The following is a 26843-nucleotide window of genomic DNA, read 5'->3' on the forward strand; positions in this document are numbered from 1 at the left end:
GATTCCGTTTCTAGTTCACAAAAACTGCATTCACTGGTAACAGGTATATATTTAGAAATCAAGCTATTACTTGGATAGAATCTATGGATAATCTTAATTAAAGGAGATCTCCTTTACTTTACTTTAATCATCGGCATTAATATGGAGTTGGTCCCCCCTTTGCTGCTACAACAGCCTTCACTCTTCTGGGAAGGCTTCCCACTAGATGTTGGAAGATTGCTGCGGGGACAAGAGCATTAGTAAGGTCGGGCACTGATATTGGGGCGATTAGACCTGGCTCGCAGTCAGCGTTCCAATTGATCCCAAAGGTGTTCGATGGGGTTGAGGTCAGGGCTCTGTGCAGGTCAGTCAAATTCTTCCACTCCGATCTCAACAAACCATGTTCATGTCATCTTCATCAATCAACTGCATTATAGTAAAAAACTACTTTGACTACCACCACCGATTTCTGTATGCTAGCTACACTACCAGCTTATACGAATGGGAGTCAGCATTTGTCAGTCACTTTTCCTAAACCTGAAAAGGGATAACAACTTAATGTTAGGCAGCAAAAACAGCCAAATATATAAAATTAACCACATTTTGGGCCTGTTACAATACATCAGTCATGACGGAATTGACAAATATCCACTTTGTTAGATCAGATTTGTTGAATGTGCGCCAATCCAGTGTCCTATCCCCCCACGGTCTGCATTCCATTGACCTCTTTACTGCATTTATCCCCATTACCTACCCAATCTCTTTCCAGGAGTTCAAACTCATTTTCGTGTCTTTGAAATCCCTACATGAAAATATGTTTTTTATGAACTTGTTCTGATAGCCTTTCGTCAAAGTGCACTGCAAATTCAACAACAATTCAAATTGTCAAGGGAGTGAGTTTGTTTATACAGGATGTACTGCCCCTACCTACCGTCAACCAATCATGTCAATGTGGAGCTAAGCGGAGCCCTCTGCATTGTTACAAAAATTGGGGCCTCCAAAAAGGGCCTCCAAAAAGCTAGAGCTGCCCCTGTGTGTAATTCAAAAACAACTTAGCTATTGAAATGCAAGCAACAGGTGATGACACCAGTTACAGAAAGTAATACAATACCAAAACATAAAAAACATATGTCACTCAAGTCAACTTGTAATACATTCATCAGTACTTTTCAAATTAACCTTAGCACAAACAAACAACAATATGAAACAAAGATGATTCACTTTATTTTAAATTATGATGTAATGTGGTCGCTGCAAGCTGTCTGTGTTTACATCTCTCTCAGTCCAATCACCAAACACGGCTACAGTAGAGGGAGAGAGGTTACAAGAGAAAAGGGTGGGGGGACTAGGTGGAGGTTCAGATCTCCTGGAAAGTTACCCTCCTGTAGCTTATCAACCAGCTAGTTATTAGAATCAGTAGAGCCATGTATCAGATCAAGCTGCTTCTTGCATTGAATCTGTTGATTCCATCTCGATCTGATCATCCTCATCGTTGTACTCCAGTCCTCCACAGCTAACACACCTGATTAAACTAATTGCATTCCGAGGACTAGAGTCCTCTAGGGAATCACCTTAAAAACACAAGTGTCACAGTTACTTTGTTTGCAAACGGTAGCAACACTTTTTTTAAAAACCAAGCAATGCTTTCATATCTAACCTACATGCTTGTCGTCTGCAAAAAAAGCAAATAGGCACACGTAACAAACATTCATTATAGTAGGGTCAATGTGTTCACAGAGTTGTATCATGTCTACATACGGTCTCCAGGGATAGGTGAGGTGGGGAATGTGATTAGTCTAGATAGAACAGCACTTCTTAGGCTGGTCCTGGGGACCCAAAGGGGTGCACATTGTTGTTTTTGCCTCCACAACATATTCAAATGATCAACTTATCATCAAGTGTTAATGATTTGAATCAGGTGTGTAGTGGTAATACAAAAACAGTATATATCTCCCTCCACTGTCCCTGTCCCACACTGGGCTCGAACCAGTGATCCTCTATTCGCAAACACACATGAACATCCTCCTTGAAAACCTATCGATAGTTTGAGCCACCCAAAAGGTACCAATTGGATGGCACCATCCGCGACACTTCAAGCTAGATGTGGAGTGAGGTTACGGCACATTCTTAACTCTATTACACGTTTGTACGTGATCATGTATTAGTGTGATTCCTCTCGTGACCCACTTGCCCTCGGCACTACTCATTCATTTCGCCTCTCTCTCTTAGACCATGGTACTTTACATGTACTCCTCGCAGTCTTGCCTTCTTCGTTCTTCAGTGAGATGAGGTGGTGGTATTGGGTGGGTTGCCCTCTGCCTCATTCATCTGAGGCAGGCCTCTCCAGAGGAACTAATGGAGGGGAGAGGGGTAAATGGGAAGGAGAGAAAATTGACATGGTCTTACTCAGTAAGGCATACCAGTATAAATACAGGTATTCTGATTGGAAATGGGCTGCTTGTCAAGGCAAATAAGACATTACTAAACCTTCTAAAAAACACATTGAGGAGCCATTGAGGAGCTGAGGGGAGGATGCTCACGTGTACATTTAGAGCAGTGGTTCAAACATTCAAACATTCAACCTCCAGCTGCGTACCCCCTCTAGCACCAGGGTCAACCCACTCTCAAATGTTGTTTTTTTGCCATCATTGTAAGCCTGCCACAAAAACACACTACATTTATATACGATACATTTATATACGCTATAGGATACATTTATTAAACATAAGAGTGAGTGTGAGTTTGTCACAACCCGGCTCGTGGGAAGTGACAAAGAGCTCTTATAGGACCAGGGCACAAATAATAATATAATACTAATCAATAATTTTGCTCTTTTTTTAGCCATTTTACATATAAAACTTTATTTGTTCATCAACAATTGTGAATAACTCACGACAGGTTAATGAGAAGGGTGTGCTTGAAAGGATGCACATTACTCCGCATTGTTGGGTTGTATAAGCCCCTCAGTCTTAAATAATTTTCCCCACACAGTCTGTGCCTGTATTTAGTTTTCATGCTAGTGAGGGCCAAGAATCCACTCTCACAAAGGTACTGGTTGCAAAGGGCATCAGTGTCTTAACAGCGTGATGTGCCAAAGCAGGATACTCTGAGTGCAGCCCTATCCAGAATTCTGGCAGTGACTTCTGATTAAATAACATTTTCACAGAACCACTTGTTCAGATATCGGTAAGTGGACTGGAGGCAGGGCATGAAAGGGATTGTCACACCCTGACCATAGTTTACTTTGTATATTTCTATGTTTTGGTTGGTCAGGGTGTGAGCTGAGTGGGCATTCTATGTTTCATTGTCTAGTTTGTCTATTTCTATGTCTGGCCTGATATGGTTCTCAATCAGAGGCAGGTGTTAGTCATTGTCTCTGATTGGGAACCATATTTAGGTAGCCTGGGTTTCACTGTGTGTTTGTGGGTGATTGTTCCTGTCTCTGTGTTCTCACCAGATAGGGCTGTTTCGGTTTTCGTTACGTTCTTTGTTTTGTAGTGTTTGTATCGATTCGTGTTTTACGTTTGTTTATTAAACATGGATCGCAATCTACACGCCGCATTTTGGTCCGACTCTCCTTCACACCTAGAAAACAGTGACAGGGATAACGAATCCAGTTGTTTGTCATCCATTTCGGGAAAGTACCTGAGTAATTGCGCACCCAGCTCACTCAGGTGCTTCGCTATATCACATTTAACATTGTCTGTAAGCTTGAGTTCATTTGCACACAAAAATCATACAATGTTGGAAAGACCCTTTGTGATGTCCTTGTTAATGCAGATTGAGAGAGCTCCAACTTCTTAATCATAGCTTAAATTTTGTCCTGCACATTGAATATAGTTGCAGAGAGTCCCTGTAATCCTAGATTCAGATCATTCAGGTGAGGAAAAAATGTCACCCAAATAGGCCAGTCGTGTGAGAAACTCGTCATCATGCAAGCGGTCAGACAAGTGAATATTATGGTCAGTAAAGAGAACTTTACTTTGCCCCTTGATAACCAGCGCACTTCTGTATGTTGTAAAAGCGTTACATGGTTGCTGCCGATATCATTGCATAATGCAGAAAATATACGAGAATTCAGGGGCCTTGCTTTAACAAAGTTAAACATTTTCACTGTAGAATTCACTGGCTTGTATGCGAAGCAGTAATTGTTTCAAAACATCTCCTGCCATGTTACTGACACGTCGTGAAACAGTGTTTGATGAAGGCATTGTCTGTATAGTTTTTTGGGCTTTTTCCCCAGCCATATCCACACCAGCAGGAATAAGTAATGCCTCCACAATAGTATGGTGCTGACCTGTCCTAGCCACTCGGTAGCTCACCATATAAGACGCTTATAGCCCCTTCTTATTAATGGTATCTGTTGCTATTATACATTTCTTACTACTCGAAAGTAGTCTTAATTCTCGCTCATAAAACTCCCATGGCTTATTTGTCAAATTGACATGTCTCGTTTCTAAATGTCTGCGCAAGCATGAAGGCTTCATCGAGCAGTGAGATACAGTTGAAGTCGGACGTTTACATGTTGGAGTCATTAAAACTCATTTTTCAACCACTCTACAAATGTCTTGTTAACAAACTATAGTTTTGGCAAGTCGGTTAGGGCATCTACTTTGTGCATGACACAAGTAATTTTTCAAACAATTGTTTACTTATAATCCACTGTATCACAATTCCAGTGGGTCAGAACTTTACATAAATTATGTTGACAGTGCCTTTAAACAGCTTGGAAAATTCCAGAAAATTATGTCATGGCTTTAGAAGCTTCTGATTGGTTACTTTACATCATTTGAGTCAATTGGAGGTGTACCTGTGGATGTATTTCAAGGCCTACCTTCAAACTCAGTGACTCCTTGCTCGACATCATGAAAAATCACAGGAAATCAGCCAAGACCACAGAACAAAAATTGTAGACCTCCACAAGTCTGGTTCATCCTTGGGAGCAATTTCCAAACACCTGAAGGTACCACGATCATCTGTACAAACAATAGTGTGCAAGTATAAACACCATGGGACCACGCAGCCGTCATTCCACTCAGGAAGGAGATGCGTTGTCTCCTAGAGTCGAACGTACTTTGGTGTGAAAAGTGCAAATCAATCCCAGAACAACAGCAAAGGACCATGTGAAGATGGAGCATCTATATCCACAGTAAAATAAGTCCATTATCGACATAACCTGAAAGGCCGCTCAGCAAGGAAGAAACCACTGCTCCAAAACCACCATAAAAAAGCCAGACTGCGGTTTGCAACTGCACATGGGGACAAAGAGCGTACTTTTTGGAGAAATGTCCTCTGGTCTGATGAAATTAAAATAGAACTGTTTGGCCATAATGACCATCATTATGTTTGGAGGAAAAAGGGTGAGGCTTGCAAGCCAAAGAACACCATCCCAACCGTGATGCACAGGGGGTGGCAGCATCATGTTGTGGGGGTGCTTTGCTGCCGGAGGGACTGGTGCACTTCACAAAATAGATGGCATCATGAGGTAGAAAAATGATGTGGATATATTGAAGCAACATCTCAAGACATCAGTCAGGAAGTTAAAGCTTGGTCGCAAATGGGTCTTCCAACTGGACAATGACCCCAAGCATACTTCCAAAGTTGTGGCAAAATGGCTTAAGGACAACAAATTCAAGGTATTGGAGTGGCCATCACAAAGCCCTGACCTCAATCCTACAGAACTGAAAAAGCGTGTGCGAGCAAGGATGCCTACAAACCTGACTCAGTTACACCAGCTCTGTCAGGAGGAATGGGCCAAAATTCACCCAGCTTATTGTGGGAAGCTTGTGGAAGGCTATCCGAAACATTTGACCCAAGTTAAACAATTTAAAGGCAATGCTACCAAATATGTATAATTGAGTATACAGTATGTAAACTTCTGACCCACTGGGAATGTGATGAAAGAAATAAAAGCTGAAATAAATCATTCTGTCTACTATTATTCTGACATTTCACATTCTTAAAATAAAGTGGTGATCCTAACTGACCTGAGACAGGGAATTTTTACTAGGATTAAATGTCAGGAATTGTGAAAAACTGAGTTTAAATATATTTGGCTAAGGTGTATGTAAACTTCTGACTTCAACTGTAGTACTTTTGCACATATAACACACTGTGGCTGAGGAAAGGCACTACTCCCAATATATGTGAACCCCAAATTAATGTAGTTCTAATCAAATTTGCGTAGAATTATGTAGAATTACTAATGCTAGCATTGGATGTGCTCGTGGAAGCAGAACAACTTGTGTCATCAACAGGTGCAGGTATGTGGATCTATGGACGGTAGGCCTTACTTTTTTTAACCATTCATCAATTTTCAAGCAAACGGAATGAGCAGCAGCTACGTTTGGCTGCATACGGACCTTTAGTGCAATTCCCGTGAGAGAGTAACGGTTAATGTGATTGGATGTTGATTATTTGATAAGGCTACCTGTGTTTAACATCGTGTTGTTATTTTGCTGAACACTCGATGGTTTAATTACATTTTTTGGCATTGAAACGAGACTACTCAGGTGAGAAAAAACATCACCCGAATGTATAGCCCCGTTGGAAAATCTAAATGGACTGTTTGAAAATGTGAATCACATTTTTATTTGACGTACCCCTGACGTCATTGCGCATGCCCCAGTTTGGGAATAGCAGATGTAGAGGATACCACAGGTGGAGTTGACTCAGTACGTATTCTAGTTTAACATCTTACTGGCATCCAAGCCATTAGACTAACAGAGATACAAATCAAATCCAATGTTATTTGTCACATGTGCCGAATACAGCCTTACAGCGAAATGCTTACTTACAAGCCCTTAACCAACAATGCAGTTCAAAGAAAAATACGTGTTAAGTAAAAAATAAGAAATAAAAGTAACACATATTTAAATAGCAGCAGTAAAATAACAATAGCGAGGCCTATATACAGGGGGTACCGGTACAGAGTCAATGTACGAGGGCACCGGTTAGTTGAGGTAATTGAGGTAACATGTACAGTGGAGCAAAAAAGCATTTAGTCAGACACCAATTGTGCAAGTTCTCCCACTTAAAAAGATGAGAGAGGCCTGTAATTTTCATCATAGGTACACTTCAACTATGACAGACAAAATGAGAAAAAAAATCCAGAAAATCACATTGTAGGATTTTTTATGAATTTATTTGCAAATTATGGTGGAAAATAAGTATTTGGTCACCTACAAACAAGCAAGATTTCTGGTTACAGACCTGTAACTTCTTATTTAAGAGGCTCCTCTGTCCTCCACTCGTTACCTGTATTAATGGCACCTGTTTGAACTTGTTATCAGTATAAAAGACACCTGTCCACAACCTCAAACAGTCACACTCCAAACTCCACTATGGCCAAGACCAAAGAGCTGTCAAAGGACACCAGAAACAAAATTGTAGACCTGCACCGAGCTGGGAAGACTGAATCTGCAATAGGTAAGCAGCTTAGTTTGAAGAAATCAACTGTGGGAGCAATTATTAGGAAATGGAAGACATACAAGAACACTGATAAACTCCCTCGATCTGGGGCTCCACGCAAGATCTCACCCCGTGGGGTCAAAATGATCACAAGAACGGTAAGGAAAAATCCCAGAACCACACGGGGGGACCTAGTGAATGACCTGCAGAGAGCTGGGACCAAAGTAACAAAGCCTACCATCAGTAACACACTACGCCGCCAGGGGATTTCTTATAAGCTTCGGTTGCCGCTTTCAAGGAACTCTACCCTTCTTATAAGCTTCGGTTGCCGCTTTCAAGGAACTCTACCCTTTAGCTCAGTGCAGATGTTGCCTGTAATCCATAGGTTCTGGTTGGGGTATGCATGTACAGTCACTGTGGGGACGATGTCTTCGATGCACTTATTGATGAAGCCGAGTTTTGAAATGAGTGGAATTCAAGTATGATAGCTCAGGAGATGTAGAAAACACCGTCTCCGGATTACATCTTCAAACTAAGGGCAACCACGGCATCCAACAGGAGACGCATCCATCAATGAATGATGTATACGGGTAAAATAGTCTAGCTTGCTACATTTTCAGATATTACACATTTCTAATTTTGACAGAAAGTGGCTTCATTTCAAGTTAAAGTGTACTGTTAGCTAGCTAGCTAATCTTAGATGGCTGACTTGCTAGCTAACGTTATGTGTATGATCTTATTATTTGTATCTCAGAGCCCTTTGCTTGGCTAGCTATAGCCTAATGTTAGCTTGCTAACATTGAACCTGATTGGTTAGCTACATGCAGATTCATGCAGGGTAGTCACGTCATGAGTTGGGATTATGGTTCATTGTTTACCATCTACTCCAACTTCAGAGCACTCTCATCTGAGTTTGCCAGAGCGCAGAATAATGAATGAATTTACAAACAGTCAACACCCGTTGAATATGGCCGGTGTCAGTAAACGTCAGCAAAAAAAGCTTAATTAAATTGTTGCCCGCAGCACATTTACAACGCTCTGGATAACATGATAACAGCCTAACCAGCTCTACTAGGGCGAGGAAAATGTTCTCTCATTTGTGTCTGGAAGTAGCTAGCAAGTTGGCCAATGTTAGCCAATTAGCCTGGGTGCTTGACTGCTTTTGTGAGGTCAGAACATTTGGATCAACCCTACTCATCGGCCAGTGTCCAGTGTGCGCTCTGTACGCTCCGAGAGCGAAACGCCCTGAATTTACGAACAGACAATCTGACAGCACAGTTGCAGTCACCAACGCTTTGGATACCATAACAGTCTACTCTGCTAGGGTGAGTAATGCACAATGAGCTGTTCTCTCATTTGTGTCTGGAAGTAGCTAGCAAGTTAGCTTGGGTGCTTGACTGCTATTGTTAGTACAGAACGCTCGGATCAACCCTTAAAGAGATGGGTGGGGCTAAAGCTTAAGAGTGTGTGAATGATGCTGAATGGGTGTAGACAAAGAGGGCTCTCTACTAGTAGTAGTAAACGTTCAAAGGCCATTTTACAAGTTTATCAACTTTAAAAGCAGAATTACTTTCCCATTGTTCCTCAACTGTAGTGTATGATAAATCATTTTGTAGCTCTCTTTGTAGCTCTCTACTTTTATCCAATGTAAAAAACACACTTTCAAATTTTGCTAAGTAAGACCGATTTAAGCCGGTCGGTCACATTTTAACATTACAAAAAACATTTACACGCAAAAAGAATGTTGATTAATAAAATATTTGTCTACCTCAAATGAAGGGGATGATGACACAATCGTTGCGAGATGGAGGATATCTGATTTCAATGGTGCTAAACTCGTGGCTCAGTCACTTCATTCAGGATAAATTAAGCTAGCCATGAGTTAGCCTGCCACAGAGTAGGTTAGTTCTGAAGGATTTGTTGCCATAGAAATTTACCTGACTAAAAGGTAAGCCACTTTTATGGTACCGGTTGACCAAAGTTATCTTGCTAACTCTTCAAACCTGATTTCGTAGTATAGAGGTCAGGACGAAGCCCTCTCTGTTGCCATCTCCTCTTTCCCACCGCTACAGCACTGTGCTCCTAGTTCACCCCTCACAAGCAGATAGCTGTGTCTGTGAATGCATCCATCCACACACACACGCACACACGTTATGTTATGGTAGTCCATCGTATGCAATGATGACTTCCACCTTTGAGTTAGCGGTGACTTCTTTGGTGACTGTTGAGTCCAATCCGAGATTCACAAATGTTATTGCAGGTGGGGCATGTGCAATAGGTGTTAGCGTGGGGCAGGCATGGTTGTATGTCTCCTGAGCTGTTTTTGCTGTTTCTTTGTGCTCCTCTCCTCCTCCCACCGATGTACACCGCCCTGGCAGAGCTACCGCCAGGTGGAACGGTCGACAGCAGCGTCCTCCAGGTCTGTGGGTTTGATGTTGCACTTCTACAGCAACGTTTTCTTATGGTCCTTGTAGCGCTTTGTCACGACTCTCTCTCCTGGGTGAGGATCAAAAGGACCCATCAGCTAGGCCAATGGCTGACAGATAGCCAAACTCTCTCTCTCCTGGGGGGGTTGGCCCGGTTTTATGACTCATCAACCGGATCGTAAATACCTGGCAGAAACTCTCGTTTGGCTCTGCAGTATTGAGAATGGAATGTCTGACTGTTACAGAGAGACTTGCTAAAAACTTTAACATGAAAAGATTGGACATTGAAATATTAGTTTTGAAATCCAAACGTTTGGAATGGTTGGTGGGGATCCAAACAATAAACTGTCAAAAAGTTTATTATTTTGTGATATCATTAAGGATGGTATAACTAAATAACATTGTAACTTTAAGAGCTTCACGATGTATAGATCAGATAATCATGTATTTATTATTATTACTTTTGTGAAGATAAAATATGATTTTAGCCTTCTAAATGAGATGTTTTTCATGTACATTTTTGCCAAGTCAGTAACCATGTCAACATGATGCCCCCTATTTACCCAAGCATAAAAAGACTTGTGACAAAGTTTACATTAGACCAAAACATGCTGGGTTGCTGCCGGTGTGTAAAGTGGTCCTAGCTGTACACTGAATAATCAACCATTTAGACCAGTCTAGGTGCAGCGCGAGTTGAATAGGTTACCAATGGTTAAATCTCTACATACCAGACTGCGTGGAGCGGTGGCTACACAGCTTGAAATGGTTATAACTACAAGACCAGAAAATGGTTAAACCCTCTGAAACTCTTGAGTGAAGAAGATAAAGACTACACCGGAACATTCACAGCTGTTTAAGTACTGGTAGTCTAGGAAACTCAACCGAAGACGAGAGGGGAAAAATACATCCCTTTCACCACTATAGGTACCTCTGAAGGAACCATTCTAACATCTGGTGTATCTAGTCTAACTAACACTCTGAGACAAACTACAAAGGACATTGTGACCTATTAAAATTAAATGTAGGAGGTAACTATTTGATGAATAGCAGTCATCACATTAATGGTAGTCACGTCATGACACCTTCATCTGCCCCCCTGCAGACCACCGGCCAAGGTGTAGATGGCCATGCAGGATCTTCCGCAGCAAGCGGTCCTGATACATTCTAATGACATGCCCAAGCCAGCGCCATTGGTGTTGGGTGACCATGGCCTCCATACTCTTGCAGTTGGTCTTAGCAAGTGTTTCTGTATGGGGGACACGGTCGTACCAGGTGATTCCCAGGATGCGCTGCAGGCATCTTATCTGTAATCGCTTGTGCCGCTTGTTGTGGCGACTGTAAGTGACCCAGGCTTCACAGCTGTATAGTGATGCAGACTTTGGTGTGGAGGTGGAGATCACTGTTTGCAAGACAATGCGTCCTTTTCCCGAAGGCAGCTGATGCTTGCTTGAGCCAGTTATTAATTTTGAGGTCGATGCTGCAGTCTTCCGAGAGGATGCTGCCAAGGTATTTGAATAACGGGACTATTGCCAGTGATTTGTGGTAAATGGTGAAGACAAGCATGGAGGGTGGAAGTCTGGATCTCCATTGGCAGACCACCTCTGTCTTGGTGGTGTTGATAGACAGTCCCATCCTGCTAAGGTCTTCCGGAGTGTGGGCCACAAGAGCACAGTCAACCGCACACTGCAGCTCAAGAACCCGCTCCCTCAAAACCTTGGTGGTTGCTTGGAACCTCCTGATGTTGAATAGGTTTCCATCCAGCCTGAAGTCCACCACAACCCCACTGCTGTCCTCAAACTCTGTATGGAGAAGCTGTGTGACACATAGGAGGGAGATGTTAAAGAGTACATGTGCCAGCACACACCCCTGCCTCACACCGATGCTTACTCCAAACGGCACTGACTCCTGCCCTCGTATGGCCACCCGTGCCATCATCCCATCATGGAACTGGCAAAGGATGTTGACAGACAAATTTGAGTATAATGCCCCATAGTAGTTCCCTGCTCACAGTGTTGAAGGCCTTGGAGAGGTTGACAAAGGCCATAAAAAGGTCCTGATGTTGTTCACGGCACTTCTCCTGTTCTTTCTGAAGCTGCGTTGTGACTCTGGCAGCAGTTCCTCTGTGATGTTGTTAGCCAGCCTGTGTAGCATCACCTTGGCTAGGACCTTGCCGGCAACAGCCAGACGGGATGTCCCCCGGCTGTTTCCGCAGATGGACTTGTTACCCTTGCTCTTATAGATGGTGACAATGTTTGCATCCTGCCACTGTTTGGGGACGATCTCTCGGTGGAGCAATCTGGCGCAGGATTAATCTCTCTTCTTAAGTAGCTCTGCCGGGATGCTGTCAGTGCCACGAGTCTTGTTGTTCTTGAGGGAATGGATAGCTGATAACACCTCTTGGAAGGTTGTCAAATGGTTGAGGTCTTGAATGGGTGGACGGTCATGCAGTGGTCTGTAGGAGAGCGCTGATTGAGTAGTGCTTCAAAGTGGTCAGCCCAGCAGGATCTGGTTTTTGTCCTTCAAGAGAGTCAGACCATCAGCTGTTTTCAGGGGGGTGATGGAGCGACTTCTAGGGCCAAAGATAATTTTAGCTAAGTTGTAGAAATTGAGCATGTTGTCTTTGTCTGCATAGATTTCTTTGTGTGATGCACACCATTGCTGGCGGAGAGTAACAGATATGGGGCTGTTGAGAGTAGCCCTGTGTGCTTTATGCATATAGTCCAGTGAGGTTGTGATGGTGTCTGAGTTCTCATCGAACCAGTCCTGATGTTTCCTACCTCTGTAGCCAATGGAGTGGGCCACTGCCTGATAAATCACTGAGCTGATAGATTCCCACTTCCGGTCAATGGGATCCTCTGCGCTCAGAATAGCCTCAATCTCCCTTAGCCTTTTAGCGAGAGAGCGATGGAACTCGTCCCTTACTGCAGCTTTCTCAAGCCGGGCACAGTGTTCTGCAGGCGTTAGGGGGGACTAGTTTGGCCAGTATCATACGGTGATCTGTCCAGCATTCTGCACCCCTCGTGACACATGTCAGCAGGACGGAATTAGTGTCAATGGTGAATCTATTACGTTTTATATTTGTTGTTCTGCTGGAACAAGGTGTTAGTGACGATGAGATCATGCTCGGCATATAGAGTTAGCAGTCTCATGTCATTCTCATTGACCTGGCCTACACCATGCCTACCCAGCACTCCGCTCTATATCCTTATGTACACACACACACAGACACACACACACACACACACACACACACACACACACACAGAGATACATAACACTATCTACAAACAATTACCAAACCAGTCAATAATAATAATATAATAATAATAATTAGGAAATGATGATTCATCATAATGAGATGGTATATGAGTACTGAATGACTCCAAATATTTAGCATCACTGAAATAAGGTTGTACTGTAGCATGAGGTCATGAAGATAGATAGAGACATGCTCACCTCTATTGTGGCTTGCTGTAACTCTTTCTTCCCTTTCTTGCTTTTCTTTTCTGGTGCCCACTCCTGAAAGACGGGTTTCATTAGACTCCATTGAACAACAAGGCAGACCAGTCCAGTATATTACCCTCCAACAGTCTCTAATAATTGTCTCATTGTTGGACCATACACTACTGTTATACAGTGGCAAGAAAAATTATGTCAACCCTTTGGATATACCTGGATTTCGAAATAAATTGGTCATAGAATTTTATCTGATCTTCATCTAGGTCACAACAATAGACAAACACAGTCTGCTTAAACTAATAACACACAAATAATTATACGTGTTCATGTCTTTATTGAACACACCATGTAAACATTAACAGTGCAGGGTGGGAAAAGTATGTGAACCCTTGGATTTAATGACTGGTTGACCCTCCTTTGGCAACAATAACCTCAACTAAACATGTTCTGTAGTTGCGGATCAGACCTGCACAACGGTCAGGAGGAATTTTGGAACATTCCTCTTTACAAAACTGTTTCAGTTTAGCAATATTCTTGGGATGTCTGCTCTCGAGGTCATCCCATAGCATTTCAATCGGGTTGAGGTCAGGACTCTGACTGGGCCACTCCAGAAGGCATATTTTCTTCTGTTGAAGCCATTCTGTTGTTGATTTACTTCTGTGTTTTGGGTCGTTGTCCTGTTGCATCACCAAACTTCTGTTGAGCTTCAATTGGCGGACAGATAGCCTAACATTCTCCAGCAAAATGTCTTAATAAACTTGGGAATTCATTTTTCCGTCGATGATAGCAAGCTGTCCAGGCCCCTCCACTATACTTTACAGTTGGGATGAGGTTTTGATGTTGGTGTGCTGTGCCTTTTTTTCTCCACACAGAGTGTCGTGTGTTCCTTCCAAACAACTCAACTGTAGTTTAATCTGTCCACAGAATATTTTGCCAATAGCGGTGTGGAATATCCAGATGCACTCTTGCAAACTTCAGACATGCAGTTCTTTTGAGGACAGCAGTGGCTTCTTCCGTGGTGTCCCCCCATGAACACCATTCTTGTTTAGTGTTTTATGTATCGTAGCTCGTCATCAGAGATGTTAGCACGTTCCAGAGATTTTTGTAAGTCTTTAGCTGACACTCCTAGTCATTAGTCATTAGCCTAGGGGTTAGTCATTAGCCTAGGGTTTCACATACTTTTTCCAACCTACACGGTGAATGTTTAAATTATGTATTCAATATGGACAAGAAAAATACAATAATTTGTGTGTTATTAGTTTAAGCACACTATGTTTGTCTATTGTTGTGACTGAAGATCAGATCAAATTTGATGACCAATTTATGCAGAAATCCAGGTAAATCCAAAGGGTTCACATACTTTTTCTTGCCACTGTACACTGAGTGTACCAAATATCCATGACATAGAATGACGATGTGAATCCAGGTGAAAGCTATGATCCCTTATTGATGTCACCCGTTAAATCCACTCCAATCAGTGTAGATGAAGAGGATGAGACAGGATTGGTGTTCCCCTTGCGGGATGGTTGATCTAACATTAACATTTCCATAAACTTTAATATTTTTCCTTTCAAATTGTACAAAGAATATGCATATCCTTGCTTCAGGTCCTGAGCTACAGGCAGTTAGATTTGGGTATGTCATTTTAGGTGAAATGTTAAAAAAAAGGGTCCTATCCAAAGAAGGATTTTTAAGCCTATTTCATTTCAACTTTATTTAACCAGGTAGGACAGTTGAGAACAAGTTCTCATTTACAACTGCGACATGGCCAAGATAAAGCAAAGCAGTGCTACAAAAACAACAACACAGAGTTACACATAAACAAACGTACAGTCAATAACACAAAAGAAAAATAGAAGAATCTATGTGCAGTGTGTGCCAATGTAGAAGAGTGACAGATGATGATGTGCAAGTAGAGATACTGGGGTGCAAAAGAGCAAGAGGGTAAGTAGTAATATGGGGATGGGGTAGTTGGGTGTGCTATTTACAGATTGGCTGTGTACAGGTAAAGTGATAGGTAATCTGCTCTGACAACTGATGCTTAACCTTAGAGAGGGAGATATAAGATTTCAGCTTTAGAGATTTTTCAATTCGTTCCAGTTATTGGCAGCAGAGAACTGGAAGGAAAGGCGGCCAAAGGAAGTGTTGGCTTTGGGAATGACCAGTGCAATATACCTGCTGGAGCGTGTGCGTGTGGTGGGTGTTGCTATGGTGACCAGTGAGCTGAGATAAGGTGGGGCTTTACCTAGCAAAGACTTATAGATGACCTGGAGTCAGTGGGTTTGGCAATGGATATGTAGTGAGGGCCAGCCAACGAGAGCATACAGGTCGCAGTGGTGGGTAGTATATGGGGCGTTGGTGACAAAACGGATGGCACTGTGATAGACTGCATCCAGTTTGCTGGGTAGAGTGTTGAGGGCTATTTTGTAAATGACATTGCCGAAGTCAAGGATCGGTAGGATAGTTAGTTTTACGAGGGTATGTTTGGCGGCATGAGTGAAGGAGGCTTTGTTTGCGAAATAGGAAGCCGATTCTAGATTTAATTTTGGATTGGAGATGCTTAATGTGAGTCTGGAAAGAGAGTTTACAGTCTAACCAGATACCTAGGTATTTGTAGTTGTCCACATATTCTAGGTCAGAACCGTCCAGAGTAGTGATGCTAGCCGGGCGGGAGGGTGCGGGCAGCAATCGGTTGAAGAGCATGCATTTAGTTTTACTAGCATTTAAAAGCAGTTGGAGGCCACGGAAGGAGTGTTGTATGGCGTTGAAGCTTGTTTGGAGGTTTGTTAGCACAGTGTCCAAAGAAGGGCCAGATGTATACAGAAGGGTGTCGTCTGCATAGAGGTGGATCAGAGAATCACCAGCAGCAAGAGCGACATCATTGATATATACATAGAAAATTGTCGGCCCGAGAATTGAACCCTGTGGCACCCCCATAGAGACTGCCAGAGGTCCGGACAACAGGCCCTCCGATTTGACACACAGAATTATATCTGAGAAGTAGTTGGTGAACCAGGCAAGGCATTCATTTGAGAAGCCAAGGCCATTGAGTCTGCTGATAAGAATGCAGTGATTGACAAAGTCGAAAGCCTTGGCCAGGTCGATGAAGACAGCTGCACAATACTGTCTTTTATTGAATGTGTATGTGTGCCATTTAGAGGGTGAATGGGCAAGATAAAATATTTAAATGCCTTTGTTTGGGGTATGGTAGTAGGTACCAGGCGCACCGGTTTGAGTGTGTCAAGAACTCCAACTCTGCTGGCTTTTTCACGATCAACAGTTTCCCATGTGTATCAAGAATGGTCCACCACCCAAAGGACATCCAGCCAACTTGACACAACTGTGGGAAGCATTTGTGTCAGCATGGGCCAGCATCCCTGGGGATTGCTTTTGACACCTTGTAGTCCATGCCCAAAGAATTGAGGTTGTTCTGAGGGCAAAAGGGAGTGCAACAGAAGGGCAAAAGAAGGTGTTCCTAATGTTTTCTACACTGAGTGTATTTACTGAACTTTTACTGTAAATGTATAGCCTATTGTGGTTTTTATATTAATTTTGTCTCTGTAGACCCCAATAGAATTCTAGAATGCTGCTGTAGATTACTTAGAATTTTCAAGATAAAACTAATTTTCTCACACATTTCAAACAAACAGACATAGCTCAAAAACAAAGAACAAATGCCAATTTCAAGTTAACTTAACTTTAAAAAGCACAACCTCTTCTTTAATACGATACCACATTCATGTCAATAGGAATAACACAAATGTTGTCTTCCAGTGTGTAAATACACTCACTATCAAAAAGCAACTAACACATCAAAAAAACCCTAGAGTAGTTAAATTGTAGTACATTTGAATAAATTACTCACTCATTATACTTCTAAATAATATTTACATATAAATAAATACATTTATACAATGTGACCAGAGGACAATATCCAGACAGTATTTCAAAACCCACACAAAGTAGGTTATTTGATTGACAACGATTCTTACTTCTGTAACAACGTAAAAATGCAGACAACTATTTAGGTAACCTCTCTCTATTAGATTTAGCACAGGCCAGGCCTTAAACACAATGTACAAATAGTAGCCTACACTGACAATAATTCAGTGATCGCATCAAGTATTAGATAGAGGCAGATAAAGAGAGAAGATACAAAATACAACAACTGTTCAGAGACAATAAAATGTTTGTAGGACAAATTTATATTTCACACGGTCACTTTAGAGTTTGCATTTAGTCTACAACATGTCATGGAACTTCTGGAAGCACAGCCCCATCCTGCAAAGTGCCACAGAACACGTAGAGCACCCAAAGGAGGTTTCTACACATCTCCCACTCTTTGCCCTGCGTCCACTCCGGATGCAACACCACACAAATGTGTGGCCATATCAGAGTGAATGCACAAGCTGAATTTTGAATGCCTTCAGGGACCAGCGCCTGCGGTTTCTGGGAAGGGGCCTTTGCAGGGTCCCCCACACAATGTACGCATTGATGAATGTTGAGCATCCCCCAAAACACATACCATTTTCTGCCTGAACGTCCAACATTGTAATAGCTCCTCAATTGGGCAAGATGGTCAACCACTCCAATTTTCTTATTGTAATCTATTACAAGCTCTGGAACAGATAAATTCCTACCACTTACAAAAACAACTCCAAAGGGCGAATGGTGGGACTTGGGGCAGACATACTCGGGTGTGCTCTTCCTCCGCCTCCTCCTCTCCCTCCTCCACTCCCTCTGCCTCCTCCTCTCCCTTTGCTTATTACTCTCCCTTCTCCTCCTCTCCCTGTTACTCTCCTCTCCACCTCCAGTCATCCCTCCTTCACTCTCCTCTTCTTCTCTCCCTCCACTCTCCCCTCACTCCACTCCTCCCTCCTTGCTCCAAATCTCTCTCATCTAATCACCATAACTCATCTTCCTCCCTTCCTTTTTCTGCTGAGCCCTGACTCTCAACATCACTTCCCTCACTTTCACTGACCAAGAGGAACAGAGCAGATAGAGCAGAGGAGCAACAAATAGGATACAACTGCGGTCAGGAACATAATCTCCCTCTCACACTCTTTCTCTTCCTTCCTCTCTTTTTCTCAACCATACACATTCTCTTCCTAATAATAAATAGTGCGATACAGTAACACACCTTCCATTCCACACACTCTCTCTCCAACCCACTCTTGCTTTATTGCCTGACAGACTAACTACAGAGTTCACTAATGTTAAATTATTAAATTAAATTATGGGAATTCATTTGATATAAACAAATGTGACTCACCACCTGGATTTGGTCATTGTAGCTAAATTTGATTTAAAAAAAATATTATTATTAGTAAAAAGTACAAAATGGTATATCATACACTGCATTTTTGAGGAACAATGGGAAAATAATTCTGCTGTGAAAGTTGATAAACTTTTGAGAAAAGGGCCTTGGAGTGTTTTGTACATTAAAGTATCTAGTTTGAGAAAGACACCTCACAAGTCCTCAACTTGCAGCTTCATTAAATAGTACCTGCAAAACAACAGTCTCAAAGTCAACAATGAAGAGGCGACTCCGGGATGCTGGCCTTCTAGGCACAGTTCCTCTGTCCAGTGTCTGTGTTATTTTGCCCATGTAAATCTTTTCTTATATTGGCCAGTCTGAGATATGGCTTTTTCAGAGGAACTCTGCCAAGAAGGCCAGCATCCCGGAGTCGCCTCTTCATTGTTGACGTTGAAACTGGTGTTTTGCCGGAACTATTTAATGAAGCTGACAGTTGAGGACTTGTGACGCGTCTGTTTCTCAAACTAGACACTAATTTACCTGTCTTCTTGCTCAGTTGTGCACCAGGGCCTCCCACTCATTGTTCTATTCTGGTTAGAACCGGTTTGCGCTGTTCTGTGAATGGATTAGTACACAGTGTTGTACCAGATCATCAGTTGCTTAGCAATTTCTCGCATGGAATAGCCTTCATTTCTCAGAACAAGAATAGACTGACGAGTTTCAGAAGAAAGGGCTTTGTTTCTGGCCATTTTGAGCCTGTAATCGAACCCACAAATGCTGATGCTCTAGATACTCAACTAGTCTAAAGAAGGCCAGTTTTATTGCTTCTTTAATCAGGACAACAGTTTTCAGCTGTGCAAACAAAATTGCAAAAGGGTTTTATAATGATCGATTAGCCTTTTAAAATAATACACTTGGATTAGCTAACACAATGTGCCATTGGAACACAGGAGTGATGGGTGCTGATAATGGGCCTCTGTACGCCTATGTAGATATTCCATAAAACATCTCCCGTCTCCAGCTACAATAGTCATTTACAAGGCCTCCCGGGTGGCGCAGTGATTAAGGGCGCTATACTGCAGCGCCAGCTGTGCCATCAGAGTCCCTGGGTTCGCGCCCAGGCTCTGTCGTAACCGGCCGCGACCGGGAGGTCCGTGGGGCAACGCACAATTGGCCTAGCGTCGTCCGGGTTAGGGAGGGCTTGGTCGGTAGGGATGTCCTTGTCTCATCGCGCACCAGCGACTCCTGTGGCGGGCCGGGCACAGTGCACGCTAGCCAAGGTTGCCAGGTGCACGGTGTAGCCTCCGACACATTGGTGCGGCTGGCTTCCGGGTTGGATGCGCGCTGTGTTAAGAAGCAGTGCGGCTGGTTGGGTTGTGTATCGGAGGACACATGACTTTCAACCTTCGTCTCTCCCGAGCCCGTACGGGAGGGAGTTGTAGCGATGAGACAAGATAGTAGCTACTACAACAATACCATGAAAAATGGGTAAAAAAAAAAAAAAAAAAAAAATTGTCATTTACAACATTAACCATGTACACTGTATTTCTGATCAATTTTATGTTATTTTAATGGACAGAAAATGCATTTTCTTTCAAAAACAAGGACATTTCTAAGTGACCCCAAATTTTTAATAGTAGTGTATATACACACATCTTTTTTGGTGTATATCTATCTACCTATCCATCTACAGTTGAAGTCAGAAGTTTACATACACCTTAAAATACATTTAAACTCAGTTTTCCACAATTCCTGACATTTAATCCTAGTAAAAATTCCCTGTCTTAGATCACCACTTTATTTTAAGAATGTGAAATGTCAGAATAATAGTAGAGAGAATGATTTATTTCAGCTTTTATTTCTTTCATCACATTCCCAGTGGGTCAGAAGTGTACATACACTCAGTTAGTATTTGGTAGCATTGCCTTTAAATTGTTTAACTTGGGTCAAACGTTTTGGGTAGCCTTCCACAAGCTTCCCACAATAATTTTGGCCCATTCCTCCTGACAGAGCTGGTGTAACTGAGTCAGGTTTGTAGGCATCCTTGCTCGCACACACTTTTTCAGTTCTGCCCACAAATTCTCTATAGGATTGAGGTCAGGGCTTTTTGATGGCCACTCCAATACCTTGAATTTGTTGTCCTTAAGCCATTTTTCCACAACTTTGGAAGTATGCTTGGAGTCATTGTCCATTTGGAAGACCCATTTGCGACCAAGCTTTAACTTCCTGACTGATGTCTTGAGATGTTGCTTCAATATATCCACATAAATTTCATTCCTCATGATGCCATCTGTTTTGTGAAGTGCACCAGTCCCTCCTGCATCAAAGCACCCCCACAACATGATGCTGCCACCCCCGTGCTTCACGGTGGGATGGTGTTCTTTGGCTTGCAAGCCTCACCCTTTTTCCTCCAAACATAACGATGGACATTATGGCCAAACAGTTCTATTATTGTTTCTTCAGACCAGAGGACATTTCTCCAAAAAGTACGATCTTTGTCCCTATGTGCAGTTGCAAACCGTATTCTGGCTTTTTTATGACAGTTTTGGAGCAGTGGCTTCTTCCTTGCTAAGCGGCCTTTCAGGTTATGTCGATATAGGACTTGTTTTACTGTGGATATAGATACTTTTGTACCTGTTTCCTCCAGCATCTTCACAAGGTCCTTTGCTGTTGTTCTGGGATTGATTTGCACTTTTTGCACGAAAGTACGTTCATCTCTGAACTGGCAGAACACAGGATCCGCTTCGGGAAAGTCATATTCCTGGTCGTACTGATGGTGAGTTGACGTTGCTCTTATGTTCAGTAGTTCTTCCCAACTGTATGTAATGAAACCTAAGATTACCTGGGGTACCAATGTAAGAAATAACACGTAAAAAAACAAAATACTGCATAGTTTCCTAGGAAGTTAGAATATGTACATATCTTTATGTACATATTCTTTATCCCTTTACACTTGTGTGCTTAAGGTAGTAGTTTTGGAATCGTTGGTTATTACTGCATTGTCGGAACTAGATGCACAAGCACTTCGCTACACTCGCATTAACATCTGCTAACCATGTGTATGTGACAATTACATTTGATTTGATATATGAATGAGTGATGAGTGATGGGTTATTCCCGTTCGGGTGGCGCTCGCCGCTGTTCTTTGGCTTGCAAGCCTCACCCTTTTTCCTCCAAACATAACGATGGACATTATGGCCAAACAGTTCTATTATTGTTTCTTCAGACCAGAGGACATTTCTCCAAAAAGTACGATCTTTGTCCCTATGTGCAGTTGCAAACCGTATTCTGGCTTTTTTATGACAGTTTTGGAGCAGTGGCTTCTTCCTTGCTAAGCGGCCTTTCAGGTTATGTCGATATAGGACTTGTTTTACTGTGGATATAGATACTTTTGTACCTGTTTCCTCCAGCATCTTCACAAGGTCCTTTGCTGTTGTTCTGGGATTGATTTGCACTTTTTGCACGAAAGTACGTTCATCTCTGAACTGGCAGAACACAGGATCCGCTTCGGGAAAGTCATATTCCTGGTCGTACTGATGGTGAGTTGACGTTGCTCTTATGTTCAGTAGTTCTTCCCAACTGTATGTAATGAAACCTAAGATTACCTGGGGTACCAATGTAAGAAATAACACGTAAAAAAACTAAATACTGCATAGTTTCCTAGGAAGTTAGAATATGTACATATCTTTATGTACATATTCTTTATCCCTTTACACTTGTGTGCTTAAGGTAGTAGTTTTGGAATCGTTGGTTATTACTGCATTGTCGGAACTAGATGCACAAGCACTTCGCTACACTCGCATTAACATCTGCTAACCATGTGTATGTGACAATTACATTTGATTTGATATATGAATGAGTGATGAGTGATGGGTTATTCCCGTTCGGGTGGCGCTCGCCGGTCGTCGGCCTACTAGCTGCCACTGATTCTTTCCACCCCCTCCTTATGTGTTTATTGGTTACACCTGTTTTGAGTTTGTTGTAATTAGTTGGGCTTTATTAGTCAGCCGGCCCGCACGTTTCTTTGTGCGGGATTAATTATTGTAACCTTTGTGTTTGGTGTAGACGAACGTGTTGGTTTATGTTCGTGGAGTTTGCTGGACAGTTTTCGTCCCCCGTGTCTGGGGCATTTGTTTTGAGCACCCAGTGTTTCGTGGGGTGGCCGTTGTTCACCGTGTGTGCATTAAAAGAGCACTATATTGAACTCTCTGTTTCCTGCACCTGACTTCCCACTCACGACACCCAGAACGTTACAGTTATAAAAAAAATATCCTAAACTTTGAACATCCCACGGAGCACCATTAAATCTGCTATTAAAAAATTGAAAGAATATGGCACCACAACAAACCTGACAAGAGATGGCCGCCCACCAAAACTCACAGACCAGGCAAGGAGGGCACTAATCAGAGAGGCAACAAAGAGAAAAAAGATAACCCTGAATGAGCTGCAAAGCTCCACAGCGGAGATTTGAGTATCTATCCATAGGACCACTTTAAGCTGTACACTCCACAGAGCTGGGCTTTATGGAAAAGTGGCCAGAAAAAAGAAGGTACTCTGGTCAGAGACTAAAATTGAGCTTTTTGGCCATCAAGGAAAACGTATGTCTGATACAAACCCATCAACTCTCATCATCCCGAGAACACTATCCTTGCTGTGGGGATGTTTTTCATCTGCATGAACTGGGAAACTGAACAGAACTGAAGGAATGCTGGATGGCGCTAAATACAGGGAAATTATTGAGGGAAACCGGTTTCAGTCTTCCAGAGATTTGAATCTGGAACGGAGGTTCACCTTCCAGCAGGACAATGACCCTAAGCATACTGCTAAAGCAACGCTCGAGTGGTTGAAGGGGAAACATTTAAATGTCTTGGAATGGCCTAGTCAAAGCCAAGACCTCAATCCAATTGAGAATCTGTGGAATGACTTATATATTGCTGTACACCAGCAGAACCCATCCAACTTGAAGGAGCTGGAGCAGTTTTGCCTTGAAGAATGGGCAACAATCCCAGTGTCTAGATGTGCCAAGCTTATAGAGACATACCCCAAGAGACTTGCAGCTGTAATTGCTGCAAAAGGTGGCTCTACAAAGTATTGACTTTGGGGAGGTGAATGGTTATGCACGATCAAGTTTTCTGTTTTTTTGTCTTATTTCTTGTTTGTTTCCCCCCAGAAAATATTTTGCATCTTCAAAGTGGTAGACATGTTGTGTAAATTAAATTATACAAAGCCAGGTTGTAAGAAAACAAAACAGGAAAAATGCCAAGGGGGTGAATACTTTCGCAAGCCACTGTTTCCATTGATCATTGAAGAATATAACCCATAGATGCTTCATGAGCTTAGGTCAACTGTCATACCCAATCAGTACCCAAAATATGAGCTTGTTTTACACCTTTGTTGGTAAATCATGTAAATGTAAACAAACATTATAGTTTTAACCATGCTTTTAGGCTATCATCTTGATTTCATGCATGGTCAGTCCCTGTATCCATAGCTCTGTCCATGGGTTTGAGCGTGATTACATTTCTCCAGCCACATCCCTCAGCTATTTACAAAATCAGTTGCCACTTTGTTATTGTTAGAACTGCAGATTGCCCCTTTAATGAAGCCTAAATTAGCCTTATTATTAAGTGTTATGGTTTACATGGAGACTTTAGCCTGTCACCTTTAAAAAAACAATTTGCCCTTCCACCATATATATTTCAAAATATTGCTTTTCTGGATGGGATTGCTGGCTATATACCATTAGCTACATGGCAGGCAGAGCCCACAATGGATGGGATATTAACCTAAACCACATCAATGAATTATAAAATATCACACACACATACATTCTTGCAGGATGGGTCTATCCCAGGGTTTCCCAAACTCGTTTTGGTTTTGCCTTAGTACTACACAGTTAATTCAAATACTCAACTAATCATCAAGCTTTGATAATTTGAATCAGCTGTGTAGTGTTAGGGCAATAACCAAAAGGTGCACCGTTTGGGGTCCCGAGGACCGAGTTTGGGAAACGCTGGTCTGTCCCTTTTAAGTCACCGCCCACGTTATGCTCTCCCCCATAATATAATGAAACCATATCAACAGTGAGGAGGAACGGCTCACGCATCAGGTATATTATGCATCATTTCAAAAAATGTTAGAAAAAGGACTCATAACCAAACTGCGATAATTAAGTTGGCTACATTCGCCATCTTACTCGGTAGGTTTGGCTCCAAACCTGCATTGCTTGCGGGACAGGGCGTTCGGATTTGAGAATCTGCTGCCAGAGAAGATGATCGGGAGGACCTTATTCGTGAGGGTGTAGAAGGCGCATTGCGATGAAGAAGCAAATATGGGGGGATACGCTGAAAAGAAGACAAAACGAACCGTGTAGTTGTAATAATTCAGGAGAATGGTGTTGCTAGCGCGCACCTTTAGACACGGTGACGTTTTGCTACAAAAAGGCCGACCTGCCTCCGCAACCCGAAAATTTCACACCAAAGGTGCTGCCAACCGAAGGAGTGATGCCGACGCTGTACGTGACTCAAACCCAGGGTACTTCTACACCCCTGCGGTGGACTTGGGCCCCCTAAAGCGGTACCCCGCCCGTCCATAAATCCGAGACTGCACAAAACGGAAACGAATTAATTCATCGTGATATCAACACCATAACTGCGGATAAAGGCTGTGCTCACGTTTATTTTTGTGGGTCCGTTATCTCGTACCTCTGCGCAAAAGGTAAGTCATGGGTAGGCTACCCGATGCACCCGTGGTCAGAATGTTATATTTTATTATCGTTCATTGTCACCATTCAACAAAATGAATTTAAATATGTTTATAGTCAAACCACTACATTGGTATAAGCGTCATGTGTGCATGTCTTGATCACTTTCAATGAAGTGAAAGTGATTGATTTAAAGCCTGCGTCTTATTAATGAGATGTACATTAAGAAATGACGTAGGGAAATCCCAGAGTAACCCAATAGCAAGTATTGGTAGCATACTGTTCAGTACAGTCCCTATTCAGGATTGTGTGCAAGGCAATGAACCTGTGGGCTCGACGCACCACAGAAACGTATTGACATGCAAATTAATCGATGTCGGTAGTACTTGCATTACCGTGTTCCTAGCAGCAGGATAGTATGCCTGCAGCACGATCGGGTATTTTTATATTCAAAATAAGAGTCCCCTGCAAAGACATGCTGAACTTTGGGAATATTGATATATATATATTTTTTTAATTGGGGGGGCTGGACTCTAGTGCAGTACAACTTATTCACAACACTGCAACCTCATTTGACAAAATAAATGGATAATTTGTCGAAGTTTAATACTGTATTTATACCTGCATTTCTTTTCAAAGTTTACACAAATACTGATATTTGCAATGGAGGCTGCTGAGGGGAGGGGCGGCTCAAAATAATGGCTCGAACAGTGCAAATAGAATAGCATCAAACACATGGAAACCATGTTTTATTTGATGCAGTTCCCCTTATTTCGCTCTAGCCATTACCACGAACCCGTCCTCCCCAATTAAGGAGCCACCAACCTCCTGTGGTTGAAAGCTGTTGTGTAGGCAATATTAAAATAAACACACTTTCAATTAAATACAAATGTGTTATTTGGAATTACTCCATACAGAATTACTCTGAAACTTAAATGGTCTCTTGTGCTGGCAACCGGTTTAATACAGAGCACTGGTGACTCCTTACTACTCCCACGCCATTCACTGCAATGCAATACACGGTATATGGGATACTTATTGTCTTGTAGAGAGAACTTTTCTACCTGTCTCAGCTAAAGTGGGGTGGGAAATACCCAGTAGGGTCACTACTAATCAAATATGTGTAGTTTTGGAGAGGGAATGTGTCGTACATATCCAGCAGCGCTTTGCTCTCTACCCCATCCATAGCCCTCAATGCAATACCCTGTAATATACAGTGGGGCAAAAAAGTATTTAGTCAACCACCAATTGTGCTAGTTCTCCCACTTAAAAAGATGAGAGGCCTGTAATTTTCATCATAGGTACACTTCAACTATGACAGACAATGAGAATTTTTTTTCCAGAAAATCACATTGTAGGATTTTAAATGAATTTATTTGCAAATTATGGTGGAAAATAAGTATTTGGTCACCTACAAACAAGCAAGATTTCTGGCTCTCACAGACCTGTAACTTCTTTAAGAGGCTCCTCTGTCCTCCACTTGTTACCTGTATTAATGGCCCCTGTTTGAACTTGTTATCAGTATAAAAGACACCTGTCCACAACCTCAAACAGTCACACTCCAAACTCCACTATGGCCAAGACCAAAGAGCTGTCAAAGGACACCAGA

The 26843-nt window shown here is 42.3% G+C and overlaps 1 protein-coding gene and 1 long non-coding RNA gene across 9 annotated transcripts in view; one reads left to right on the forward strand and one right to left on the reverse strand.

Annotated features, from left to right (window-relative positions):
- Positions 1-319: 319 nt before the first annotated feature.
- LOC118955837 lies at positions 320-25130 on the reverse strand. The gene is made up of 3 exons (XR_005045624.1): positions 24728-25130; positions 13272-13334; positions 320-2331 (listed from the first exon to the last, which is right to left on the reverse strand). It is a non-coding gene; the product is annotated as an uncharacterized LOC118955837 (long non-coding RNA).
- LOC110519981 (E3 ubiquitin-protein ligase HECW2) overlaps positions 24523-26843 on the forward strand; it is a 65488-nt gene continuing 63167 nt past the window's right edge. For 5 of the 8 annotated variants that reach the window (XR_005045604.1, XM_036974118.1, XM_036974123.1 and 2 more), the window contains exon 1: positions 25118-25248. The gene's annotated coding sequence lies outside the window, so the exon portion shown is untranslated. Of the gene's footprint in view, positions 24641-25116; positions 25249-26843 lie in introns of those variants that run through there. The other 3 variants (XM_036974120.1, XM_036974121.1, XM_036974119.1) reach the window with 3 other exon arrangements.

This window comes from Oncorhynchus mykiss, chromosome 3, assembly GCF_013265735.2.
Source record: "Oncorhynchus mykiss isolate Arlee chromosome 3, USDA_OmykA_1.1, whole genome shotgun sequence".
NCBI classification, from domain to species: domain Eukaryota; kingdom Metazoa; phylum Chordata; class Actinopteri; order Salmoniformes; family Salmonidae; genus Oncorhynchus; species Oncorhynchus mykiss.